The sequence below is a fragment of the Aegilops tauschii genome, chromosome 6, assembly GCF_002575655.3.
Source record: "Aegilops tauschii subsp. strangulata cultivar AL8/78 chromosome 6, Aet v6.0, whole genome shotgun sequence".
Lineage (NCBI taxonomy): Eukaryota > Viridiplantae > Streptophyta > Magnoliopsida > Poales > Poaceae > Aegilops > Aegilops tauschii.
The window spans coordinates 96,866,023-96,872,022 of record NC_053040.3 but is presented as its reverse complement, the minus strand read 5'-3'; the positions used below and the strand labels follow the sequence as shown (position 1 = coordinate 96,872,022).

Sequence of the window (6,000 nt, the reverse complement as noted above, 5' to 3'; positions counted from 1 at the left end):
GCATAATGTCCATTCTTCTGGCACTTAAAGCAAGTGACTTGACTCAGGTCCCTCTTGGCTGGGGTAGATGGGTTGGTGCGGTTCTGTCCGTTGCTTCCTCCATTCCCATTACCATTTTTAGAGCCATTATGGTTGTGCGAACTACCTCCTCCATGGGTATGCTGAAACTGTCCTCCCGGCTTCGGGGTAAATCGTGGCTTCTGCTGAACTCCGGAATTATACTTCCCTTGTCCATACTTCCTCTTACGATTTTTCAATCTGCTGTTGCTTTCCTTCAATCATGAGAGCTCTATCTACCAGCTCCTTGTAGTTGTTGAAAGTTGCTACCATCAACTGCATACTCAGCTCATCATTCAGTCCTTCCAAAAACTTCTCCTGCTTGGCTGCATCTGTAGCAACGTCATCTGGTGCATAACGTGCAAATTACTGAAATCCTCAACATACTGGCCTACGGTGCGTCCTCCTTGGCGTAGGTTGCGAAACTCACGCTTCTTCATAGCCATAGCTCCTGCTGAAACATGTGCTGTACGGAAAACTTGCTGAAACTGGTCCCATGTGACAGTGTCAATAGGGTGCGTGGCTGTATAATTCTCCCACCATGATGCTGCGGGTCCATCAAGCTGATGTGCGGCAAAACGCACTCTTTCCGCATCTGTGCATCCTGCAGTGGTCAACTCCCTTCCAACTTTGTGGAGCCAATCATCTGCAACAATCGGCTCGGTGCTACTGGAAAACACCGGCGGGTTTAGCCTTAAGAAACGGGCTAAGTGATCAACAGGTGGTGGTGGCGGTGGGTTGTTGTTGTTGTTGTTGCCTTGGTTCTGCACTAACACTTGCATCAGGGCATTCTGTTGCTGAATCAACTGGGTGATCTCTGGCGGGAAAACAAATCCGGTGTCGCGTCTCGGAGGCATCTGATAGGTTTAGAAAAGATGAGAGTTAAGAATAGAATGAGGTCTAGAGAGAAAACACTACCCATATGCTCATGAGACAAATTCAATCAATATCACTCAATCAATTCAAACAAGGCAAAACAATCGATCTAACTAGTGTTACAAAGTGCTTGAACTATACTATTAAATGGGGGAAAACTACTACTGATATGGTGGTCTAATAAAATAATTCTAATCCGTTGAAGACTCCATGATGTCTGCTCCGGCTTCATCAACCCAGTCATCTTCACTTGGTTCCGAGTCGGTGTCGTCGATGATGATGTAGTTATCCAGACAAGTGCATTCGTCGGCTTCTGCTTTTGGCACTGGATTTCCCATGAATACTCCAATCTTCTTCTCCAGGTCGTCATTCTTCCCTACTAGTGCGTTGATTTCCTCCAAATAATCTTCGCGTGTAGCTTTGAGTTCTTCTTGGAGCTCCTTGATCTTGGTTAATGCCTTCTTCAGTTCTTCCTTGTCCGTGCACATCTGGTTCTCCTGGCGACGAATATGTTGGTTCTGCTCCTGGATGAAAGCTGCAATTGATCCATCCTTCTTGGTTCTGATCATCTCCCATTGCGCGTCTCGGCGTCCACAAATTTGATAAATTGTATCCTTAAGTTCCTGGTGATAGACTTCTCCAATGCGTCCCATGGCGATGTGTGCGGCCATGCTCTTCCCTAAACTCCAAGTTGGTGCTTCGAAAACCAATCTTATGGGTTCAGTAACTGGCACAAACGTCCTTCCTGGAATGTGAACTTGAATCTTCCAGCTCTCCTCTTCAGGTAATGTGGCGTTGTAGGTTCCGGTGATGCTTGGTATTCCTATGTTCAAGTACTTGGTGACTTCCTTCAAGTGTCGACCAAACGGCGTGTCTTCATCTGGTTGCATGAACTTGCTCCTTGCATTCGCCATTCCTAAAAGAGTAGAAAGTGGAGAGGGGTCAGAAATGAGAAGAGAGAAGCTTTCTAGGGCTTAAGCTTAGTGGTCGTGTCCTACAGTCAGCGTGTGCTCTGATACCAACTTTGTAGCGACCAGACCTCAAATGGTCTGTGCTGCTGTGCACCAGTGTCATCCCTGGATCAGTAATGCTGACACGCACAGTACAAATGGAGGATTTATAACAGAGTAGCAATCACACACTTATTACATCGAATATCTCCAAAGAGAATAAGTATGATAAATATGGCTTAAGGCCATCTAATAACGATAATAGCGGAAGACTTGGAAGATAAGTGAGTCCATCAACTCCAGCGGCATCACTGAGTATAAGACCACGACCTAAGGCACCTTACTCGTCGTCTGAAAAGTCTGCAACATGAAACGTTGCAGCCCGAAAACGGGTCAGCACATAGAATATTCTGGCAATGTAACACATAGAGAATAATGAACAATAATAATGCTATACTACATGCATATATGGCTGGTGGAAAGCTCTATGGTTACAGTTTTGCGAAAAGCCAATTTTATCCTACTTCAAAGGAATAAATTTTATTTAACTATCATGGTGGTTGTGAAACATTGAGATGGTTGACAGCATGTCAATCCCAATTAAATGTCATCAATAACCCAACAAAATTAATTAGAAGTAACATAGTGATGAGATTCACATGATAATCCAAATACTAGATACTCAAGTTGTCCATAACCGGGGACACGGCTAACCATGATTAGTTTGTACACTCTACAGAGGTTTGTGCACTTTTCCCCACAAGACTCGATCTCCTCCATTGGATTACTCGCACTACATGGTGTTTGAGTAACGGATGACCGAGACACAGTCTTTCAGAAGTGTTTGCACCTTACGTATGGGTAGACAGTTACACCTACTTTCCCCTACATCTGCTAGTCTACCACTTTAAGAGTTCACACAACTTAATCAACTATATTAGAGCCCATAATAGCTTGCGGCTGCACACGGAAGTTTCTAGCATGAATAATCTCATGATCCCTTTGAACCTGGGTGGCGGTCCAAAAGAAAAACAGGCAATCCTGGAATACCCAGGTACCTCAATCCACCCAGATGTGAGTTTTAGTTGCCATCTTAAGTAAACCATTAATTAACAATCTCACATCTGTCATGGAAATCTCTCAAACCCAATCCACGTCTACGAGCATAGCATGGCAATATAATAGCAAACGTAGAAGTAACTCCCAAGGGTTTGATAAATAAAACAGGTAATAGGTACTACCTCAACTACTTCCCAATACCCACAATTTAATTAGATCCTAATCATGCAAGTGTTTGAGGAATAGATCTAATGCAATAAAAACTGGGTATGGAAAAGTATATGATCCAAGTGTTACTTGCCTTGCTGATGATCCGCAAAACCTAGCGATTCAAAGTAACAAGCGGCACACTCCGGGTACTCTATCGCAAAAAAACAAGCATACAATCAGTACTCATCTAATGCACAGGTAAAACTCGAATGAAAGATCCAACCAGAAAGTTCAACTTAAGAACTCCGGTTTGCAAAAAGAATCAACTCGAAAGAAGCAATGAAAGTCAAACGGCGAAAGAAACAAGCTTCGTTTACTAATCTGGATCTAGGTCAAATTTTACTGTAGCGAAAACTTGTTTGAGTAGGTTAAACGGAAAGAGAATTTCGAGACGAAACTCTAGGCGCTTGAATCGCCTGATTCCGATAAACGAGCGAGAAGCTAAACAGAAACGAAGATTCGATCAGAAATCGAATCTGAGAAAATAACGGAAAACTCTGTCGAAAAAGAAAAACGGACGAACGGTTAATGAACGGACGTTCGTTAATAGAGAAAAACCGACGAACGCGTTCGTTAAAACGAACGGTTCGGTGAACGCTCGCAAGATAATAAAACCGAAAAAAAACCGATCTAGGGTTTTTTTTAAAAAACGAAGGTTTTTTTTTAACAAAACCGGCAACAACGAGGCGAGGCAGTACCTTGTCGGGGGCGGCTCCGGCGGGGCTCCGGCGAGGGCGGCGAGGGCGGCGGGGTGCGGGGTGCTCGGGGAGGGCGAGGGGCGGCGAGGGGGCGGCGGCAACGGCGGCGGCGGCGACTCCCGTGCGGGCGGCGGCAGCGGGCAAGGCAGGCGGCGGCGGGGTGAGAGAGAGAAGAGGGGGCGCGGGTATATAAAGGGGGGGGGAGCTCGGCCTGGATCGATCTAGGGTTTTTTTAATACGTTCCGCGGAAAAATTCGTAGAAAAATAAATAAAAGTCAGAAAAATATAAAATAAATTTTCCCCGTCTAGTTAGAAAATCTAGAATAGGGTGAACATTTTTTTAGCACAAAATAAATTTTTTTAAAACATGCAATATTTTTAATGCAATAAAAATTGCAAATAAAATCCGAAGAAAATCCAATAAATGATTTTAACATTTTTCCTCCAGTATTTCAATTGTCTTGGAGAAGTCATATTTTCTCCTCTCGTTTATTTGGTTTAATGAAATATTTTCCGGAGAGAAAATAATTAAAACCAAAATCCTCGTTTTATTATTTGATAAAAATCAAATATGAAAATTTGAGAAAATCCCCAACTCTCTCCGAGGGTCCTTGAGTTGCTTAGGATTTATCGAGGATTTGTCAAAAATGCAATAAAATATGATATGCAATGATGATCTATGTATAACATACCAAATTGAAAATTTGGGATGTTACAAGCTCATTTCTGTACGAAAAGGCTGCCCACGTGGTAATTTGACACGTGTACTGGTTGTCCACTAGATGGAGGGAGGATCGTCTACGACGGGTGAACAAACAAATTGCGACTTGACGCGTTATGTTAAAAAAGAGGCAAACCATGTGGGGCCTACCTTAGAGGCAAGGCTCTATACACTGGAGTACTTTTGATGTGTCCCGTCAACTCGTAGAACGAGGAGAAGCTCGCTTAGTACGCCGTCTCCCCCGCCCACGGGTGCGGTGGCTCGCAGGATGAGGTGAAGCTTGCTTACTACGCCTTACGCCCGCTCCCTCGCCCACGCACGCGGTGGCTCGCAGGACGAGGAGAAATTTTTACTAGTACTCCCTCCGTTTTCTCCTCGTCCCTACCTTGGTTAGAGAGATTATCATATTGTTTGGAATATATGTCCTTTAGTAGATTTCAATATGAACTACTAGTACATACTCCAAACACTGATGTATATAGACGTATTTTAGAGTGTACATTCACTCATTTTGCTCCGTATGTAGTCCATATTGAAACGGACGTAATAGTACGCACTCTCCCTCGCCCCTCGACCCTCGCCACGTGGTGGACGTGCAGCAATTCATTCGGTCTCATATAGCCAGAACGATATATACTGCAGTACCATTATTGCTCGACTTCCCGAAGAGGTAAAGAGCCAATCGCAAGGTTAATAGTTTGGAGATGCCAAGCGCAAGGTTTATAGGAGAACGAGTAGTAGGTGCCGCGTCATTTATAAATAAAGTTTTTTTTCTTCAGTGGCACGTACGCAATATAAATAGGTTCATATGGAGAGAAACGGAAACCGCTCCACTATATACATAGGCAGGACGAGCCTACACGGTTGCTTGCTGGGGTTGCTCTCTTCAGTTTTCACACTCTCTCGCACAAAACCATTGTGGCCACATCTCTAACATCCCGGCGGATCACGTCCGCCGGGGGAAGGGGTGGATGCTTAGTGTAGATGCGGTCGCCGTCGCCGACGGCGAAAACCCACTGTTGGCACGTCCCGATCAGGGGTCCCCGCCATTCTCTCTCACAAAGCCGGTGAGGTTGCCTTCGTCCATTGCTCACTTCCGCGACGTAGGTAGTTGCCTCGTCCCGCCGCCCTCCTCTAGGTTGAGCTACGTCCCGACATCCCTTAGGTACAACTCCCTTTACAGCTGGCTTGCACCACTGCTCCAGCTGCCCACATCACTCCATGTGGATATTTCTCTACTTCTTTGCCCCGCACATACCTCTACTAGCTTCTACGTACTGTATTTGTGATGAGTTTATATCTCATCAACTAGTCCTAGTAATCTTATTCTAATCACGCTTCTTCAATTTCTTTGCCACAGGGATGCTCATCTCGATTTTGGTGAAACTGCACAAAATGATCCGATGGTCAAAGGGTTGCAAACTTCATT

The 6,000-nt window shown here is 44.7% G+C and overlaps 1 pseudogene; it reads right to left on the bottom strand.

Moving 5' to 3' along the window:
* Positions 1–243: 243 nt before the first annotated feature.
* Positions 244–6,000, bottom strand: part of LOC141025852 (uncharacterized) — a 65,531-nt pseudogene continuing 59,774 nt past the window's right edge.